The following is a 23,635-nucleotide window of genomic DNA, read 5'->3' on the forward strand; positions in this document are numbered from 1 at the left end:
ACTACTAATGGTTGGCAGGCCCAGCACTTGCTTGACATTATAAATGTTTTCTTTTACAAATAGTTAACCATCCAACTTGGGGCTTGATATCCTCAGTCTAGTCCTCACAGTTATGGACACTTATTGCACATCTACAATTCAGCCCATAAATTAATTACCTTTTTTCCTTTAAAATTGGCAACACTTCACTGTAAATACCGCTGTGTTTAGGGACTTGTCAAAAGCAAAAACTTTTTTCAGTTACTTTAATGACCAAAATAAATTCAACTGTAATCATTCTCTGCTGGATCTCATTGCTAAAGTTGCTGCCTATACCTCTAACTCCTACTTCCACTTAAAGAACTGTATTGATAAGGCAGTCCCTATCTACTCCAAATATAATGAGAATTTTAAAAGCAAACCCACGTAAGTAACCTGTGGAGCATGAGAAAGACATTACATTTCTAAATATTTATAAGAAGTTTTGTGTTAACTACATTGAGCACATTTAAGCAATGTAGTAAAGACCTTAAGGGAACCATTAGTGTGCTCAAAGCTGAGCAAGAAATTAAACCAAATATAATTACAAATCTTTCTTTAACTATGTCAGGAAGCTAAGAACTAATACTCAACAATATTCAGAGCTAGTCCACAACAACACTGCACACTCTCAGCCAAAGGAATTAACTAATGTCCTGGAGGACAAATTTACTGTAAAGTTTAATACACCCACAGTTATAGCTATTCCAGAGATTCTGCAATCCCAGCCACCCTCTTTAGTTAATATGGAACATATTCTGTCAGTTCTCTTAAAAGCTAAGAACACTTCATTCACATACCCTTATAGTGTACCTTGTTGCCTGATTATCAGGGCCAAATAATCTAAGCCTTTCTGATGCATATATTCCAGATGCCTGGAGAACAGTCATTCTAATGTCATTACACAGGGGTAGTAAAACCTGGTTACCCTGGTAACTAATGACCCATTAGTTTCACTAGCCTCATATATAAAGCTATGGAGTATATAATCTCAGACCTCATTAATCTAGACATTGAAAATGTCTTAGCTCTGGACTCTCATCAAATTAGCCCTGCATCTTTAATGTCATATACCTCTTTGAAAAAGTAAATGAAGCAGTGGATAGTGGTTATGCAGCATATACCGCATATCTGGACTATGGCTAAGACCTTTGACACTATTCTGCACCCATGCTTTATTTACAGACTTGTATATCTCAGTATAAGTATTTATGTTGTATGGTGGATAACTAACTGGGTGTCTGGCAGAATTCATGTGGTTAGAGTTGCTGGTGCCATTTCTGAAGACAGAAAAAGTTATCAGTGGTGTATTACAGGGCTTAGGGTTGTGACCTGTCCTGTTTGTCACCCATTTTTCAGACATTCATGCCAACATTCCTGGCCTATGGTTCTCTAAATTTGTTAATGACCATAAAGTGGGTGCTGTTAGTTAATCTTCCACTTGCTGATAACTACTCCAGCATAGGTCAGATCATGCTAACAAAATAGTGCAAGGACAATGGTTGAAACATTAATTGTAAAGAAATGTAGCATAGTTTATTTTGATAAACAAAACATTTTCACATATTATATAGGTGACACAGTCTTCTAATGAGACGCTGCCATAAGTGATCAAGGCACTTTGCAGTATTTTAGATAGCCTTTTATCTGGCTCATCTAATTTCTGAAGGAATTGCCACTAGATCCAAAGAAGATTTAATTCTCTTTTACTCATATCTCATCAGGCATGTTGTTTAATATAATGCACATTTTGCCATGTATTTGTCTAAATATATCTTTTAACTTGAGAAACCTCAGGGATTCACAACTCAAAATAACAGTGGTGTCAAAAATCATAGTTATCAGGACAGACTGATAGCCTGCTCTTTGCACTCGGTCTCTTACTGTCTCTTCCATTAAGATCTATGAATAGCCATTTTAGCAATGAAAGATCCTATCGTCTTTGAACTACAGTCTCATCACAAAATAAATTGCACTCAAATACTTGACTAAAGCAAATAAATGTTCATTTGCATAAAAATAAGATAAGACAAATGTTCACTACATATCAAACAGAGAAGTACCCTTGTTACCTTCAAGGTACACCTAATGCATTGGTTGGGCAACTTAAAATTGTCCCCTGGTCTAGTTTGTCTTGCCCTCCTTGAGGTTGGAGGGACTTTTGGATAGGGTATTTTGGCTAAGCTTGTAATGGCGTTTACAAATTGTCTAGTATTTGCCTATGAATCTATGAACCTGTTTAGGGGTAGTCTCACAGATTACCCTACATCCCTGTTTCTTATTATCTCTTTCTCTATATTTCTATATTTTTACTCGTCAGTGACATGCTCTTCTTGTCTCCCTTTCCAGTCCGCTCTCCTTACTGTATTATCCTCCATATCTCTTAACCATATTGATCATACCAAAAAACAGGCATGTCTACCACACTAAATATTTTCACTTCATCCTCACACTCTCTTTGATAATTTCACCTCTGCTCAAGTACCATATATATTTGTTATATATCCTTTGTATTTTAGAAATTACCACATTTTGTGGATGAATCATTATGTATCTCAACAAAGGCAGTACTAGAGGTAAGACCAATAGCCTGACCACTTTCAATCTTCCATCAGGATGCTTATTTTCCCAATTTATCTTGCCAGTATGCTTGCTACCTTCTCTTTTAATGCTATCTTTAATTTCCAATACAAATGGATACACTCTAACTCCTAAATACTTATCTCCTCCCTTTGAGGATGGCAGGCCTGTAGAATAATTTTAATTTGTTTTTAAATGCAGTGTAGGATAAAGTGGCTGGTCATAGGGAGGTCCATCAAATAGCTCAGAGGCTCATGCATGACTACATAGACTCTATTTCCTTGGTACTTTTTTGGAGACAACAATATAACTGCTGAAGAGAGTACTCCTGTTCTTTTGCAACTTCTGCCTTAAAGTAGTGGTTTGATTATTTTCCTTCATGCACTACACTGGACTTAAAGTAAATAGATGGAATAAACGAATCCTCCTTTTTTGACACTACTCTTCTGTATCTGTATGGCTCTGTCTAATGGATAATACGAGTGTTATCAGTTCACTCTGCAGATGTACTCCTAATCTTTTCTCCTAAATGCTCCAAGATTCAGAGTTAATGCAGAATATAAAAGACAGTCCAGGTCAGTGTATATAGGACAGCAATGACAGGAGATCTGCTCTGCAGATATGAGATAGGACACCTGTAAGGTAGTGTTGAGAAGCTTTCAATATGATTATTAGTTTCTTCTAAAGAAACTTAGAATGACTGAGGTGAAGAGACTAGATCATTTTTGTGGGTATTGTATAAATATGCTGTTTAGGGAAAGATGGAGGCTGCCACATAGCAATAAAAAGTTAAGTGAATGAAGTACAAACTAGCTTTTCTGGAAGAAACTAGATTTGCAGGATATCAGATAGCTATAAGGCAGACTGAGATACAGGATCATGTGATGCAGTAAAATATAGCAGAATTGTGTCAATCTTTTAGTGTTGGGCTTAGAGGACAAGATAGTGTTGCAATTGTTCAAGTGGGATTCAGTCTAGCAGCATGATTCACAAGCCATCATGGAGGTGCTTGAGGAGTTTTAGAATTAATTATATCCAGATGGAGTAAAGAGATATACCTTGGGACATGAAAAAAAGTGAGTAGGTTGAGCAAATGAATCAGAACTATTCTCCACTTGACACAGATACAGAGAGAAGATTTGGAGGCTGTGTTGCCTTGTCACAGATTAAAGAAAAAGTCCATTGCTTGAAATGTGGAATGGCCCCCAAAGCGGTGCTAGAGTCCTCAAGCTGTTTAAAGTTTGGCTTTAGAAGAGGGCATGGGAGTACTTGGCAGATGTGAAGAGTGGCTTGGCAAAAGGGTGGGTTCATGAAGCATTTACTGAAAGCATTATAGTGGTGTTCTCACATCTAAGTTGAATGTTATGTGTAAGTGAAATTACTACTCTACTAATTAATTATGACATGAAGATTTTTGAAAAAATCATGGCAAAAAATTGAAACCAAATTTATTGGTTTGGTAAGTCTGACGTAAATAGAATTGTTGAAGGAAGCTGTGTAGCCCAGACCAATCGTGATACATACTAGGACTCATGATAATTTACAATGGTTATCTCCTGTTACATGTACATTTTTCTGGATTTTGCTAAGACCTTTGGTAGTCTGAAATAGAAATAAACATTTGAGGTGTTGCAAATAGTGGAATTTGTCATCTGGTTTTGGAAATCAATAAGCCTTTTTATACTATTTTTTTTAAATTAATATATTGTTAGAGTGGGAATATAACAATTTTAACAGTGGCTTTTAGCAATTTATCAACTTATATGTTCGTTTTCCGGACGATATGTTTATTTTATGGAAAGGACCAGAAATTAAAATTAATTGTTTTATTGAACATCTTCATAAATCGTCTAGTTTATTTTTGAAATTCATCTATACAAGTAATAAAGAGGGAATTAATTATCTTGACACATTTATTCAACACACTATGGATGGAGAACTCAACAAGTAACAAGCAAGAGACCAGTGATAAACCACACAAAACAGCAAAAATACCAAATTGAAGAAAAAATTGTGTGGAAACAAGACAAAGGAGACCAACTATTCAATTTTAGGATAACACAGCTTTAATGTAGGATGTAAGCACTTTCACAATGATAACATTACAATTAAGGGTAATTGTCAAACTGCAGGGGGTGGTTTACCCGGCTAAATGTTTGGGTTGTCCAGTATTCTATGTAGGTAAAATGGAGAGACGTCTCTGTGATAGAATTTATGAACATCAATATCATATTACAACTGGCAACACTAACAATGCCCTGTATAAGCACTCTATAAAATGCCCTTATTTTAAGAACTATGGGTTTGATATTCTAGAACATAATAGGGCAAACCCTAGGGTTGGGGATTTCAAATCCCAATTATAAGAAAGAGAGGTGAAATGGCAATTAAAGTTACATGCCTCACAGTTCCCTGGTCTAAATGAGAACATCTCCCTGCTACCCTTATTAAATAACAGAGCTATTTTATGAAAATATTTTATTGCAACAAGTTTTAATGTATTTCTTAGGCATTAAGATATGGTTACAATATGTATTTATTATGTATAATTTTTAATACATTATGTATGGTACCTTTTATTTTTAACTGGTTCACTAACTATCTAATCAAGCATTCTATATAAACATGTGGAGGTGTAGAATTCATAAACATGTGGAAGTGTAGAATTCATTGATTCTGAAGAAGTTCCATTGTGTAGGGATGAAAGCGCTTAATCCGTTTCATTATTGTATTTTTAATAAATCGCTGGTTTTAAAACAAAGTATTTTAAGGTTCCAAATTTATTTCCAGACCAGTGATTTATTTGGACAGCTAGGATATTAATATCTCTGGAAGAGTATACATACTTTGTGTGAATTCTCTTGCTTTTCGCCTTCACAGGGGCACAATACAAGGCTGTCATTGTTTACTTTTTTATCTTTATGATAGTGGTAGTTTTGCCACACTTAGACACTAGGTACTTGCAGTCCAGTGAAGCAGAAACAGTTTTTTTTTTTAATTTATATTGTCATATGGTGTTTACTCAAATCTAAATGAGGCCCTCCTGTGGTTCATTGAGGCCTTGAGAAGGTTGATAGTGTTCTGTGGTCTGAGCAGAAATGGGAAAACACCTTGTTTTTTTGCACTTGGTAAGGGGTAACATGATCCAAAACTCAATGCATCTTGTTAATGAATAGCAGGGTGGTCTACCTAGGTCTTCTGATAGATAAGATCCCTACTACAATGTTAAAAGAAAGTTATAATGGGTTAATATGCAGAATGGCCAAGCAATACAACAAATTGGCCTCCTTACTTGTATTCTACCTAAACAAGAAGATAGCAGCATTAAATGTGACAGCTTTTACAGTTATCATCAGGTTATTTAAGCATTTTCCAGTGACATATTTATCAAAATAATGTAATAGGCAATGTTGAAACTCGTATGGGGAAATAATGGAACTGATATAGATAAGTAGGAGGGTGACTGCTGACTCATATCCCTAAATGTTGATACCACAGTATATATGAATGAGGCTTCTCAAAGAGAGATGAATTCCTTTAAGAATAAAATAGAAGGCATGGGTGTGTAGTCTACACTCCCTTCCTGTCTAAAATGAAGGCTTCCCACCACATCTTATGCACACACTAAATCAATATGTGAAAGGTAGGTGGATGTAAGGAGTGTGCATGCACGCACTCATAATAGTCACATCCCTTCTCAATCCTCCTATTCTCCTAACTGTGTATGAGGCACATTACTTACTCACTCAGATCTGCAAATAAGAGCGCTACTTATTGTCTCATTGACCCTTTAATAAAACCCTAAAGAAAAGGTCCTTCTCATAAACTAGACCAGCAGCATGACCTTCTTTCCCAAGGCACTGAGAACTTTGACAGACTATGGATTCAGACTAAAGCTACTTAATCAAAAAATAATATAAATATAATTATTTACTGGATAAAGAACAATTAAATTAAAACTGGTTATCATCTAGTCTTGATTTTGTAATCTTGCCACATGGTAACCTATGGGCAGTCTATATCATGCTTGTAGTCTTTGTAAATATGAATCTACATATGATAACAACTGTAAGTAACATTTTGCAACATATTTCAGTTAAATAATTTATCCAAATGCAAATAGCTGCAATCTACATTCCCCAAATTCTACAAGCCACAACATAACCACAATAAAAAATATTCTGCCCTGGATTTCTACTAATTCTAAACACAAAATAATAATATCAGTGGATGCAATAACTAACTTTATAAAATGTTCTGTAGAAGATCCTTCCAAATATAAACATCCAGATCTTCCAGAACTAATCTTATATGGTTTCACACAACCAGGAAATGAACTGGAATAGACTATGTAACAGGAAAAGAAAGTGTACTTGAGTGGGTGATAACTCAACAACCTAAAGATATTCAAGCCTCAGGTACCCTGCCAAACACATTACTTAATCATTCTCCTACTGAGATTACCTGGAGGCAAGATAAACCATCAAGAGATGTTTTTCATAACCAGGTTCATTCCGAGAAACACTTTCATAAAACATTTTTAGCAGTTTCTTCAATGTAAATGGACACTGGTAAAAAAAAAAACAAAAAAAAACAACTGGACACCAGTCAAAAAGATACCCACAGATGAAGTGGACAACTGTTTTAACCACACAGTCCTGACACTTCTCAGTTACATTGCTCCCCTAAGACAAAAGAGAATTAAATCTAGCACTATACCTTTGATGATTTCAGAAACACAACAATTAATGGCCACTAGGAGCAAGCTATACATATAATGGAAAGCTACACATAGCAGAATAACCCACACAAACATACCAGATTTTTAGAAATTGGGAAAAAAAATAGAAGACTGATAAAAAATAATCTCAGTCTTTCAGGGCTGGCCTTTGGCCAATAGGTGCCCTAGGCAAAAGAGATACACAGTGCCCCCCAATCACCCAGCCCCCATCCTGGTCTACCTACAACATCAAGATTACGTTTTTCTTCCTTTTTAGAATAGTTTGCCTTACTATTTAGTTTTTTCCTAAAGTCATTCAACATATTTTAAATAAACAATTTCTTTACTACAAAAAATAAAATATAACTGCGGGCATATTCAACTCAGGCATTCCCTGTAGAGATAGTGGAAGAAAGATAGTCATGTATGCCTTTAAGATGACAAGCAGAGACAAAGCACATAGAACAGGGTGCACTTTTCCTGAAAGCTTATGGAATGGAATTTAAACTGAGTATTTCATGAAGACTTTTTATAAGGAGTTATTGGGCAAATCCTCTATTAATTCTTTGTGAAGTTTGCTAGGAAAGAGGTGGGCAGGGGAAGGGCTAACAGTTGCTATGGATATAAAATCCTTAACTAGTTCATAATCACTGGAGGATTACTTTATTTCTAGGAAATGAGAAACTGGTGGCATTATGCAAACACCCCTGTTTCCTTCACTTTAAATTGATGGTAAAGTGGCAATGAAGACCTGAAGCTCTGCATCAAAAGGGGATGGTAGGACGGACCACTTCCTCATGACCCGAGAATGAAAATTTGCTTATGCTATAGTCCTGCCTTCCTGCTGTAGAGTCATGGTCAGCTTTGTATTATGCAGTTATTCAGTGATTCAGGATAACTCTTCAGGTAAGTATTTACTGGATCATATAGGGACCCCCTCAAAGTGAGGTGAATCAGGTTTGGAGAAAACTGGCAAAGTCTGGTTTCAATCATCCAAACCAGCCATAAATTATGCACATCTTATCAACAGAAAACTCAAAACACAACCATGAAAGTAGACAAACAAAGCTAGAGCACCAGTTGGGCTCTGACCCTAACATAATACTTCAAGGACAAAGAAAACCACTATGAGCCAATTAATTTAGTACTGGGACATTTCTTTTCAGAGTGTCAGTTCCCTAATTATGACAGGCACTTCCTTTTAGTTTTTTAGCCACTTAATTATACGGTATGTCAGTTGTTTGGTGTTGTGTAACAAGACCACCAGAGTAGTGACATTGGAGGAAATGTATATACCATGTATTACTGTCATGTGAAACAGATTTTGATATGTACATGAAACATGTTGACGTTCAAAGAAAATAACATACTATAAGATATTTGAATGCATTCAGAAGAGCAAGTTGAATGTGTCAGGTTATAAGCATGCATTAGAATATTACTTTTTTTTCCAAAATAATTTTTATTAACTTTTAAAAATTAAAATTGTACAGATTCAACTAATTATAAAAAGGAACAAATATATTTACAGACGTCCACATCAAAATTAGAATAGTAAACAAAACCATATTTTTTTTCTAAAAAAATCATTTAATTTTTGCCAGTATTTATTTTGATATGTAATATTAGATAGTTTTATTTTTAAAGTTGGCAATGCTTTCTTACATACATCCTTAGCTAAAAAGATAAAATCATGAAAGGTAAACCAGGTTTACATTTCTAATTTTTACTAACCACTTTTCTTGCTATGGTTTAGATGGACCAAAGGAGGCACCTGTGAGCTAGGGATAGAATATGGTATTGGAACACTGAACAAAATTAGTGAGTTGGATATAATACTTTTTATGGTAGTATTCATTGTTAAGATAAAATAGTGTTCATTCATGGTTGTGTAGGGTTTGATGTTTGGACAATACTGAGTGGATATTATGATACAATATGTTCACATGACTCCACACAGTAGAATGCTGCATAGTTAAACTGTGTATCTTGTTCATTGTGGTCTCCAAATAGAAACTGTAACATATTCAGTGTCCAGTACATAGGCGCCGGAAGAATAGGGCGAAGGGGAGGGAGTGCCTCCCCACTTTTACAGCTGCAAGACCTGTAACAACATGGAGTTTTTCTTTAAGAAGGACCCAACGGAGGACTCATGAGCGTAATTTAAACACAAATGTGCGCGGGGAAAAACTGTTCACACGATTACTGCTAGTGCACCTTCTGCCATAGTCAACACCCATGGTAAGCTGGTTTTATTCATAGTAACTTAAGGAAGCTCCATTTTTCTATGCTTATGCAGTAGTTGGCTCCCATGTGTGTGTGTGTGTTTTCTGTACTTATGCAGTAGTTGGCTCCCGTGTGTGTGTGTGTTTTCTGTGCTTATGCAGTAGTTGGCTCCCGTGTGTGTGTGTGTGTGTGTGTGTGTGTGTGTGTGTGTGTGTGTGTGTGTGTGTGTGTGTGTGTGTGTGTGTGTTTTCTATGCTTATGCAGTAGTTGACTCCCATGTATGTGTGCGTTCTCTATGCTTATGCAGTAGTTGGCTCCTGTGTGTGTTTTCTATGCCTATGCAGTAGTTGGCTCCTGTGTGTGTGTGTGTGTGTGTGTGTGTGTGTGTATGTGTGTGTGTGTCTGTGTTTTCTGTGCTTATGCAGTAGTTGTCTCCCATGTGTGTGTGTGTGTGTGTGTGTGTGTGTGTGTGTGTGTGTGTGTGTGTGTGTGTGTGTGTTTTCTATGCTTATGCAGTAGTTGGTGTGTGTGTGTGTGTGTGTGTGTGTGTGTGTGTGTGTGTGTGTGTGTGTGTGTGTGTGTGTGTGTGTGTGTGTGTTATTTTCTATGCTTATGCAGTAGTTGTGTGTGTATGTGCATTTTTTATGCTTATGCAGTAGGTGTGTGTGTGTGTGTGTGTTTTCTATGCTTATGCAGTAGGGGGTGAGTGTGAGTAAAATGCCCCAGTTACTTATAACTGGTGGGAAGAATTAGCTAGGTTCAAACCCTGAACCTTAGGTACAAGGGCCTGCATTCTCTACCCACACCACCACTTGTGATTAAAACATGTGGTTTTGTGGCAAATCAGTGAGAATGGAATTCACTAAATAATGCTAGCCTTTTAAGTTTCAGTATTCTATCTTTTGTGGTAACACAAAACACTATTTCAGCATCTTTTTAAGATTATACAAGCAATATTTAAAATGTGTCCCTAGTTTTGGGACTTTGCTCCCCCCAAATAAATGTTGGCTTTTTCCATATTTCTTCTGCTGTGAAATTGAAAGATTTAGCTGTGTTAAGTGTATGGTGCAGTAGTAGTGTTGTTATCACAGCAAGAGATTCACTGGTTGGATTCTTGGCTGGGGTGTCTTCTTTTTGGAGTCTGTATGTTCTCTCTCCCTGTGTTTGTGTGGGTTTTCTATTGGTGCTCTGGTTCCCTCCCATCTTACAAATGCATGTATCTGGAGCATTTCTCCCAATGCCTCTGCTGAAAGTTGTCCTTGTTCCAAGTTGGACTTTCCCAGTAAGCAAATGTTAAATAAATAAAACATTTGACAAGGAGCCTTCAGGGAAAAAGAGGTTTAGTGCTGCTTATTCAAAGTCTGTTTGCATTGTTAGTAGCACAACAGGTAGTATACTTGCTTTTGATGCATAAGGCTGTGGGTTCTACTCCCACAGTATGCAGATGGATCACTGATACTGCACTGTCTTGTAATTTAAAGAAAGTGGATGCTGCAATCCTGTGAATGTCCTCCTATGGATGAGTTACCCAGTAACTATGAACCTGTTATCAGTTTGCCATCCATTCCCTATTGCAATATTACTAGCTTATCATTTTTTAATGTAACATAGGCAATTTATTCTTCAAGGGCAGCAGCCATTTATTTGTAGATGAACCAATGAAATATAAAGTTGTTTTTTAGCAGCAACCTCTTTATTAGCTAGAGATCCCTTAAATGTGGAATTATTTAGATGACTGACTTCTGCAGAGCTTTTGCATATTTACTGAAACTGGTGGATTGTAATGACAGATGTTTGAGTGGCCATTTATGGTTGAAATTTTCTGAAATGGGTAGTTTTGTCATTATTGGTTCATACGTTTTGTTTGATTGCTTACTAGAAGACCGCTCAAAACTATGAATTTAAAACACATTCTAACAACTGGTGCTGTATTATACAAGGAATATAATTTAATACAATCAGGAAGGTGAATCAAAGAATGCATACATGTATGCATGGCCCTAAAAATTTGTTTGAAAACAGCCCAGAGGAAAGTGTGAAAGGCTTAAAATCATGGGCAAATTTTAAGCTTTACTCTTGTTACCAAAGCAATGGATGATGGTAAAACAGTTTACACCACATTAGCTTGACCTGGCCAAGCCTTTTGACATACTCCTCTACTCAGGTGTAGTACAAAATATGAATAATGTAGGAGCAAATACTTGCATCACTAGCTGGATTGCCAACTTGCTCACAGGATGCAGGAGATCAAAATAGGGGAAGAAAGAAACCAGTCACCAGTGGAGTTCCCCAGGGTTCAGTGCTGAGACATTTTCTGTTTGGCATATACATCTCAAAAGTAAAAGGAAATACCAAAGGGTTTGGGTGGGTGTGTTTGAGATGACTGCAAGCTAGGAGCAGTTATTGCATCCCCAAATGACTTAACCATCATGCAAGAATGTTTGTCCCAGATAATAACTGGTGTCAAAATCATGACAATGCCCTCTGAGAACTGACCCAATTGTTTGGCATTTGGGAACTTGTGTGTACAGTGACCTAACTTTTGACCAACATGTTCCCAGAGTTATATGAAAGCCTTTCTGTATTGCACAGCTTATAAACAAATTGATTGTGACTAGATCTAGAGATGTTGTTGTCACCTTTTACAAAGCTCTCATTAGGTCAATCATTTTGTATAATGCCCATTTTGGCATGCATCTGTCCAGCCCCATGCAACAATTGGAATACCTTCAGAGATACATTACTAAAAGGATACACATCCTAAACAATAGGTCTTGCATGGACCACCTCAAAGATTTATTACTATACACAGTATCCTACAGAGTGCTTACAGGTGGCATGTCTGGCATGCAGGGCATCCTCCGACCTAACACAGATGGACCTAGTGAACATCAGCAAGTCAAATGGCAACAGAAATACTCAGTCCATGTATCTAAACTGAATGTTGTGGAGAGATGGATATATATCACAGAGACAACCACTGTTCCAGAACAGACTATCCGTAAAAATAAAACAAAGTTCATCTGTCCATATTCAAATGCAACTTGGATCTAAGGATGGGTAATAGAAAATGTACTCCATGGTTGCCCCTCATGCCACTAATGGATAGAGGCAGTTCCTAAATGCTGCATCCCTTACATGGGTCCCCTCAAATCATCTATGGTATGATCACAGTTATTCTCACTAGGGCTAATATACAATTATTAGCCACGGGATAGGCAAGACCAATCAGAAAATGTTAATTCAAGAACCAAAATGGAATTGGCCAAGCTTAATGTCCTCCAGGTTAACCTATGTTGTGGTAGTAAATAGTCATAAAACATTTCCCTTTTTTAGATCACCAAGTGCCCCTTTCACCTTCTGACCCCCAGTTTTCAACAGCTTCCAGCGCCTATGGTCCAGTAGCTACAATTATTGTCAGTATGTTGGGTATTTTACATAATGAAAAGACTGCAAAAACGTTTCTGTTTTAGCTATATGTTAAAAGTCAAATAGAATTTGAACAAATCTCTTGTGTACTATTAGTTTTCAGCTGTAGTCCTTAGTGAAGTCACTAGCATGTGTGGAGTTCCTGTGTAAGAGGTGTAGTTTTGCAATTAAACTTCTTTAATATTCTGAAATGTGCATACAAATTGGACAAACCAATCAGTGTGCCCATGTTAAATCTAGAATTGCTAACAATTATAGCCCAAGCAACTGTGGCTATTAAATATGTATGTAGTATATGCTGTTCAAATGGATGTTTAAGTAGAAAATGCAAAAACATACATCTTGTGATATCAGAATAGAAAGCAATCCAGGTATGTTAACATTATATTTTATAACTCATCTTAATGTTGATATAAAGGAATTATACTGCACACCATTGCATTTTGTGCAAGAGTCTTGCGTTTGAAAATATCTGAAATTGGTAAGAAATGCACCAGAATGAAGATAAAAGTTTCATACAGTTTACCCAAACTGTCTCAGGGATGAAACTGGTTTCACATGTTTGTTTTTGAACAAACTTATCAAATCTGCAGGGCATGCTCTGTGCTCATACCATGTGGCTAAGGTCTGGAACTCCTTAATTTTAGCCATTAGATCAATGCACTTCCTCCTGTCCTTTACAACCATTCTGAAAGACTTCCTTGTCAAAATCTCACTCTGTTCTTGTTCAAATCCAAGATAAATGATATCCCTAAATATGAACAAGTACAAATTCATATTGCATACCCTTGCTGTCAGTTATCTCCATCCCGCTCTCATGTAACCTACAATCCTCTCTAAAGGCAAAACTTGCATCTTGCTACAATAAAATCTTTAAGTTTGATACTGGCTCCAAGTCCTCCTCTCACCATTGCAGTTCCCTATACTCCTTACATTGGTTTGAACTTCCTAACTATCTCTTTTATATTCAGCTTTTCACTGTTCATAAACTCATTGTTAATCCCTCTATCTGTCCATCCCTCTCTTCTATCCTCACCCTGTACCTTCCTAGAAAATCTCTCAGATCCAAAAATCAGAATGTACTTCGTGTACAAACCAACACATAGTTCAGGACAACTTTGATTGTCATTCGCCCTAGCATGCAAATGTAACTGACTTCCATCACACATCCGTACTACCCAGAACCACTCTAGTTTTAAGACTTTGTTTCATTCCTATCACGCATATAATTGGGAATGCTCCTGTTTTCACCCTTCTTAACTTTTATCTATTATACTCTCACTTTCTCTTAAGCTTTCTTTCACAAATTATACTTAAGAGTTGCTATGTTTTTCTTAACACCTTCTTATAATTTATCTTGCATTGTAGGCATTTGCATGCCTTGACCTGCAGAATGCTATTTATTCCATGGATTCCAGAATGCTTTGTTATGGCATATACCACAAAATGCTTTGTTACTATTATTACTTTGCCAATCTGTTTCTGTTACTTTAAATCATTTAATTTTTTTTCTTAGTTTGTTTTATTCCATTCAGTATTGTAATATTTACGTGGAGCTTTTCTCCCGTGGCCTCCATTGGATAGGGGCTCTTTTTGGCCCAATGGACTTTCCCGGTCAACAAACTGGAAACAAATAAATAAATAAATATATTACACCTCCTTACTCTTCCTTCTTCACTCGCTTCCTTACTTCAATCAGTTTCTCTCCCCTGACTCAGATATCTAAATCTGCTGTAACCCTGCTTTTTTTCTCTCACTTCATATTGCAATTCCTATCTGTATTATACTAACTTACCTTTATTTTTTCTATACACTGGTTAAAATTTCTCAATATTAAATCATTGTCATAGAAGTTGTATCTGTTCTTAACCAATGTTTTTACATTGTCTAATTTGGTATAATTATTTAAACTGTAGATGTTTTTGTAAAATTATTGTTCTTAAAATGCATTTGTAGTACTTTGGAGCTTTCCTCCCCAGGCTTCCTCTGAAAATGGGCTACTATCCAGTCAGACTTTCCTGGTAACACAATAGTACACATTAGTTTGTATTAGGTTTACAAAAGTTAAATAGAAGATGAGGAAAAGTGCATTGCAAAACCCATTAGGATTTTTAATTAGCAATGAGGTGATTTGATACCGGTTGAGTGGAGGAATTCATTTAAGTGCTTCTATAATATATAGATACAGCCCCTTAAAGACCATTGGCCGGATTCATGAAGGCTTGCACGGAGTCTAAGAGTAGAGTAAGACTCCATGCAGCCAACATGTCTTCTGAGCGATCCAGGAACAGCCGGCAGGGGCGTGTAAGAGAGCTCCTAAAACTCCTCTTACATGGACAGGGCTAGGATATGCAAATTACCTCATTTGCTGCTGAAAGGCATGCAAATGAGGTAAAATTACGATTCAGGAAACCTTAACCTGTCCGAGTAAGAGTAGTGTTATTTGCAGAAATGTACTCAGTTGGCAACTGACTACGGTTCTGCAAATAGCAAAACGGAGCCATGACAGCTCGAAAAAAAGGATGCATCCAGTCGAGGAAGCATGCCAATGGCCAAAAATACGGCCATTGGCAATGTCCACCGATGCAAAAATAAAATAAAATAAATACATTTTTTTTCCCGATCGCCGATGTTTAAGCATAGCACAGCACCGTGCAAATGCGGTGCACTGTAGAAACCAGAAAACCAATAATTAAAATGCATACATGTGGATTTTACAGTAATCCCTAATATACAATGCAAGGGAATGGCAGTCCAAAGACAACATGGCTACCAAGTCGAGGTTGCTAAGGGGGGAAGCTTATTCTAAGAGTTGTAACCAAGCATTAGTAGGCAGTCCTATGCAAATGAGGGTAAGAATAGTGAATCACAAGTTTACATAGCAAAAGAGCACAGTCAGTGTAGTGTAGGAGTAGGATAAGGGGTATAACAGAGTAGAAGATTGGTGACATCATAAGGGGGGTTTGTCTGAGAGAAGTGAAGCTCATTGGAGTAGAGTGTCATGTGTCTGCTGTCAGATACTAATCACTGGAAGAGATGTGTCAATAGGTACTCTAGCTAAAGGCAAGAAATTGAAGGTGTATGCCGTGAACAACACCAAAATTTCTTGTAGAAATGCCTGCCATGTTTATGTGCCCGTGTGCGCACCTGTAAAACCGAGTAAGCCTGTGTGCACGCGTGTGCACCTGTCTGCGCGCGTGTAAGCCGGAGTAAGCAAGTGTAAGGATGTTGAAACCCGTGTAAGCACGTTTGTGCCTGTGTGCATGCGTGTTAGCAAGAATAAGCAAGTTGTAGTCTGTGTAAGCATGTGTACATGCGTGTGAGCTGGTGTGCGTGTGTTTGCGCTTGTGTGCACGGCGCTGCCCCCCTGAGGAAACAGAAAGGGAAAAGGAAGCACAACAAATAGTAGGAAGTTAACCAGGGAGTACTAGCAGAGCTAGCAGGTGAAAACAATCAGAATCAGGCAATTACACAGGCAGTACACTAGCCCAGCCCAGCCCAGCCCAGCACTAAAAACTCAGCAAACTACTTTCCACTATGTTTTTCTCAGAGACACTGCAACACTGCAGTAAGCTAATAGAAGTGAAAACTGAAAAAGCTTTACTGAGACAAAGAAATGTTAGGGGCTGTCATTGCTGTTATAAGGCAACATATGCAACATGCTGAGGGTGGTGACAATGCGAATGCTGCTGGGCAACCCAGTGAGGAGATGGAGAAGAGTGTACAGGCCTAGGGAAACCTACCAGGGGCTACATGAGCTGGAGGTAGTGGAGCGTTATAGAGTGGACAGAGACCTTATGCAGCAAATTGTTGAGCTGTGCAGGCTACACCTCACAAACAGAACCAACAGAGGGGAACCCATCCCAGTGGAAACCAAGGTATGTGTTGGCTTAAGAATACTAGCAACAGGTACCTTCCAGAGACCAACTGGCGATATGATGGGGATTTCACAGGCATCACCATCCAGGGTACTGTGTCAGTTCCTGAATGCCATGTCAGCACATGTCGGTGAGCATGTATATTTCCCCAATTCCCATGAGGTATTGGCCAACAATATGCGTCTCTTCCAGCAAATAGCGGAATACCCTGAGGTAGTGGATGCAATAGACTGCACGCACATTCGCATCAAAGCACCAGCTGGTGAGCGAGGTAGGGTCTACTATAACCGCAAGGGTTATCCCTCCATCAACTGCCAGTTTGTGTGTGATGCCCAGGGCATAATAATGAATGCGTGTGCTGGCTGCCCTGGAAGCTACCATGACTCCCATATCTGGCATCTGACACAGCTGTACCAGCCATTTGCCAATGGGGACATCCCTCATGGTCACCTAGTGCGGGATGCTGGATATGCACTTGAGCCGTGGCTGATGACACCCATCAGAAATGCACACACACCTGAACAGGAACGCCATAATGAGGCACACACACAAACACGAAATGTAATAGAGCATGTGTTTGGGCTGCTCAAGTCACAGTTCCGGTGCCTGGACACATCTGGTGGAGCCTTGCAGTACTCACCAACTACATGTACCCAAATAGTCATGATATGTGCTATGCTACACAATATGATCCTGTGAAAACAGCTGCAGCAGGAGCAGCATAGGGCTGGGCACAACAGCCCCCCACCATTGCCAAGGCCATCACAGGCAGAGCGTGACTCAGAGGAGGAACAACCAGAGCCTGCCCCAGTAGGCAGAAGGAGGTGTGCCCAGTATGCTTTGGCCTTGGCAAAGAGGCAACGCATAGCATATACACTGGCTCAGTAGGAACCCTGGAAATTATACCTCTCTCCGACTCGCACATATAGTAAAAGGGATGCCTAACTTGACACTACCTGTTAACAAACATGTATAGGGAGTGTAAAATGTGCATCCGACATAGGCAGCCCTGCAGCACCACCTGAGGCATGATTGCTATGTGTTAAGCAATATAAAGCAGTGCTAAACAGCTCTCACCACTATTTAGTATATGTAAACAAAATTGCACACACTAAGTAGCACAACTACAGGCAATGTTGAGCAATATTGTGCACTGTTCAGCAATGTTGGTCAACATTGAGCAATGTTGTGCAAGTCTGGTCAAATGTGGGTATAGTTCAGCAAAAGCAGGTAAACATTTTCATATTTGCTTCACTTTTCTTGAAGCAGTCTGTTCTGCCATGTATGAAAATATGAAGCACTGACAGTCCTCGAACACAGGATACAGTGCACTATAGTCATAGTACAGAACCACTAAACCATGACAGTATGTCAATGGTCAGCTTGTATGAAAAAATGTTGATAAGTCTATGCAAAGTATCTCATGGAAACCTTGCAGGCATAGCATAATCCCTGTTGAGTTAAGACACAAAGGTGAGGCCTGCAGTAAGAATGGAACCTGATATTCAACACACATATAGTATAAATGTTAATATTGGTAATGTTCACACACATCAACAAATGTAGTGGACCTCAGCCAGCAATATACTGCAAGGTCACACTGGGCATGCTCACACACTTGAATATATGAGACAAATGTCAGGCAACAAAACACTGAAAGTCTGAACTGGGCATGCTCACACACTTAGGGCATGTCTGAGTACAGTAGTGGGCCACACATATCCATCAGTTGCATGTGTCAACCCAGGAATCTTGCACTATTCACCAATCCGCCATGTGCACACAGTGATATGACAACAGACACATATACAATATAGTGAAACCCTGTCGTAATCAAATATGTTAAGCAGATACTTGGGTTGTTCATAGAAAGTGGGAAAGCAAAGAAGAAACAAAACCTGCAATCAGTACCATCACTGAACAATGTGCATCCTGAACATTAGCATAGGTTCAGAGGTTAACACTAGGCTATCTGCCCTAGGGCATGTATAAGCCTAGCCACAGTGTGTTTGTGTTTTGCAACCCTGCTAGATTAGTAGACTGTGCCTGTGAATACTAGGTCACACAAGATATCCCACATATGTTCATTTTATTCTGCCTCTGTCTAGCAGGGACCCAGAACATATCCCAGGGCTAAACATACGATCACCCATCCACCTGTGAAGATGTCACCTGTAGGTGGTCATTGTGGGTCTCTGCATATGTGGGACTGGGATCTCATTCCCGAGTGAGTGGAGCCTCTGGGATGGGAATCTGCCCCTCCAGCATGTCCTATTAACATCAGTGCTGATGTTCCCATCCCTGGAGCGTGTAGCTGTAAGGGACTTTGATATCCTGATGTGGAGCCTGTCCATCAATGCTGTGATGGACATGGCTTCAAACAACAGGAACAGATTGCATCCAAGTAGGCAGTAAGCAACTGAGGAGAGCTGGGGTCACCATAGCCAAACTGCGCATACCATCTGTGTGAGTCCCTAGATCCACTTGGTTAGGTACATTTGTGGACATTACAGTTGCTGCAGGTGTTGGGTAAGGTACATCTGAAATGGGGCATTGTATCCAAGCATGGGCCTGATGAGTATAGGGAACAATGACCCTACCTGATCTAGATGTAAAACCCTATGGGATAAGGTGGGCTATATAGAAGGTGTGTCCAACAACATTGGCAACGTGAATGTCAAAGGTGAGAGTACTAACTATTCATGTCCCCAAATCACAAATCACACACACCGTACGTGATGTATCATCACCTATGTGGTAATGTGTGGGCACGTTGTTATTACCAAAGGTGATGACTATGCATCTAAAGGAAGGTAGCTGTAGGCCATGGCTCTGGCACCAGTTATCCATCTCTGTGAGACCCTTTTTGAGAATGCTTGTGCCAGCTGGGGAGTCGATTATGGCACACAGTTTGCAGTCATCTGCAAACATGGTCAGCCATATTCCTCTTGTGTTAGCCAGTACATCTCAGAAATATATACGGAACAAGAGAGGTCCCAGGACTGAGCCCTGTGGGATGCCACGTGTAACTGATGTATAGTCAAACATGGCACCTGCAATACTGACCATGTGGGTGCTATCCATGATCCAGTTAGCAATCCATCTTGTGACATATGTGTAGATATTGAAGCCGGTGAGCTTATGTATAATGGCCGAGTGAAGTATTGTGTTGAACTGTTGTGCGAGCTCCAGGTATGCTATGTGGACAACCCTCTGTACGTCTATTTACTTGTTAACTGTTTAAAGATATCAAACAGGTGCAAGAGGCAAGATCTGCCCACAACAAAGCCAAATTGTGTAGGATCCAGTGTCTGTAGGTTCACAATGTCTATGTGTATGTGTTCCATGATGATACGCTCCATAGCTTAGCAGACCAGGATAGTTTGCCATATAGTGCCATATTGTCCAGGGTCCCTTGTGGCACCAGCACTGTGGAGCAGGAACACTGTTGCTGTACACCATTCCTTGGGTACATATCCTGTAGTAACTCTGATATTGAACAGTGACATAATGTGAGTGTGAAGTTCGTCATGAATCTTGTGTAAGCTGCAGTCCAAGACACCGTCTGGTCCCATTGATGCTGTGTTGTCTGCTATGGAGAGGGCAGCACTCACCTGTTCATCTGTGATGTCAGGGAGGCTACACCCTGTTGGGACGGACATGTGCACTGCAGGGGGGATGGTGGGGAAACATTCCCACTGAACCTGATTGCCAGGATGTTTGCAGTGTCAGTGGGTTCACTGTATGTTTTGTCATTATGCAGTAACTCACAGCATATCTGTGAGTTCCCACCCAAGGTCCCTGACATAACTAAAGAAGGCCTTGTGATTGCCATGGTGTCTGTTGCAAGTGTCCGTTAGAAGTGGCCCTTAGATGAATAAACAAGTGATCGTAGCTATTCCATAGTACTGATCAGAGATGCCTTCCTGATTGGGATTGTGCTCTATCATGTAGTAGCCTCCTCCTGTCCTTGTATAGCTCATTAATGGCCGTGGTCCACCAGACAGGTCCCCTGCCTTTGAAGGAGTGAGTCTTGTAGTTATCTAGGATAGCACGATCCATGCATTCCAGTAGTTGTCCATAGAATGGGTTTGTACAGGATTAAGTGGTCTGAGCCATAATTAACACTGTCCCAGGGTCTTTGACAGATACCACCTCGGTTTGTATAAGTGTGACATTTGCTCATGAGAAGTACGTCACTGAGATAACCTAGGATGTGTATGTCTATGGGATATGTATGTCCAGTGAGATGAATGTATGTTCTGACCTTAACAATGAGGGGTATACCTCTGGTGTGGAACATAGAGCCCCATGTTGGTGATGATCAGGTCCCACATGTTTTAACCCCCTGTCGTTGTGGTGACCAGTTCTGCCATCGCATCTGAGTGTAACAATCCTAGCAACTGTTGTGCGAGGGTGTCAGTGCTTGAGTAGTATTCCCAGTCAATGTTTGTGTATTTGAAGTCACACAATATAATGGTGTTTGAAGAGACCTTCACATTCCCCAGTGTTCCCAGGAATAATGAGTGTTGTTCCCGAGTTTGGGAGTGTGGTCTGTAGCAGTCTACAAACTGAAATGCAGTTTGGCCCACTGTCAGTTGCACACGTACGTTCTCCAATGCTTTGTGCAGTGCTACCAACTCAGAGGTGTGTGTATGTCTGATGTATATGAATACCGCCCCCCCCATTGTTGTTGTCCGGTCCGAGTCTTATGTCCGAAAAACATGATATGAAGTAAAACCTGGTACTGCTGGTGTGCTTTTGGGAGCCTGAACCAGGTGTCTGTTACTGCACATATATCGACAGTCTCCATACTGATGTGAGTCCTGAGTGCATGCATTCTGAGGGTTAGACATCTGTTGTTGAGCAGCATTACTCTCCGTTTCCTTTACCCTGTAACGTCTATGGAGGTGTTTTTGTCTTCTGAGCCTCGCTTCAAACAGCCACTATGGGTGTGGCAAGAGCCTTAGCCAGTCTGTGAAAGCCTAGGGGTGACAGGTGCATGGCGTCCATAGGGAATCTACGTGACATGTCGAGCATGTAATCCCAGGCTGACAGACACTGGATCCCCTTTGAATAACACCAATATGTTAGCCAACTGTTAAAAGTGATCAGTTTGTCTGTATACTGTGACATACTTCTTGGTGAGGGTAAGATGCTACACAAGGTCAGGGTCATACTGGCCTGGGCTACATGATCATAGAGCTCCTCTATGTCTCTTGTCATGTAGTCCAGCGAGGAATGTCTGAGGGTTTACACACCAGCATGGTCAATGATGGAGCCATATTTGTACTTGCAGTGGACTGACAAGAGTGCATGTGTCATGTGGCAGATCCTGGCACCCAACAGACAGCACAAAGTGACCTTCTCCTTGTTCAGCCTGGTGAGTGGGATGTCAGTGTGACCGACAATTACAGTCACCTAATACAAGTGTATGAGGTGTGTTGTGTAGGCCTAAAGGCAGTGACTCTGTGGCACACTGACTTTGTGAACTATGTGATATGTGTGTATGGTTGTGGGTTAGCAGTTGTTTGTGTGTCTGCTTTGGATGTCTCTGCTGCTTAGGCAAAGTATGTATAGAGGCTCCGAATATGTCTTTGTGTGGTAATGTATTTGGTTTGCTGTCATCATAGGTCCATGTGAGACTGGATTTGTGGTGTGTGTGGTCACCTTCACCACCTGATAGACTGTGCCAGTCACAGCTTGGGAGAGCTCATCCTTGTGTCTGTCTATACAGTTGCATCTCTCACATATATCTGAGTTTGTTGGTAGGAGGACAGGGTTCTCTGTGTACATAAGGCAGTTGTAACAATGCATCAAAATTCCAATATGCACCAGCTGGACTGGAGAGTACACATGGAACCGACCTTTGGACATGCCAGGATATAATTATGACATACACTGTTGACTGATCACAAAGGATCAGTAGTGTGTTAAGTGTGTAAAAGAGTATAACAGGGGTTTAGTGTTCAGGTTTGTCGTTGCTTTGGAAAGATTATCTGCGAAGGAGTACAGACAGAAACATTACACCTCCTTCAGCTATGTCAGAAATAGCAATGTACAGTCATATATGTCCTGAGTCAGGGTCAACTGTACCTGACTGACAATGTCGACATCCTGTCGGACAGGCCCATACATACATACCCACCTCCCAGTGACAAAAGGCACTATCATCATACCAGGAGATATCACATGTAGAATGTGTAAACTGCTCCTCCCAAAGCCAAATGAATCCCATCACGTGGATAACATTGTTTCCCCATATGTGTCATAAGTGAACAACAGAACAAACAGTCCCTGCACCTGAACCGTCTGTCGAGCCTCACACTCTCTACAGGATCTTACACTGTTGAATGTGTTACAGAAACATGTGGCACACCCCACAAGTGTTGGTGCACAACAGACTATGGAAACTATAGTCCTATAAAGCTATGAAGTCCAAACTGCTAGGCCATGGAATCCATCATGATTGCAGTCAGGAACAGAGCTATTGTATACCGACAAACACACAACCCAAACGTCTGTGGTATGTTAATGAGCAGATCATGTTCCCTAAACCTGCTAGATTTTTTTCAAGGTAGCCACCCAGGACATACATCACTGAAAGGAGCAACACAGGTCTCACAGACTTTGAATAGCCCTTTATCAACATCACAGACACATGTTGTATCCACAAAACCAACAATCTGTGCATAAATATGTATTATCATATGAAGGAATGGCAATTTGTCCACAGATAGATCACACAAGCTATGAATTGTGGATTCCTGTTCAAGATGTTCAC

Source organism: Protopterus annectens, chromosome 1.part0 (genome assembly GCF_019279795.1).
Source record: "Protopterus annectens isolate FY-2018-M chromosome 1.part0, PAN1.0, whole genome shotgun sequence".
In the NCBI taxonomy this organism is placed as follows: domain Eukaryota; kingdom Metazoa; phylum Chordata; order Ceratodontiformes; family Protopteridae; genus Protopterus; species Protopterus annectens.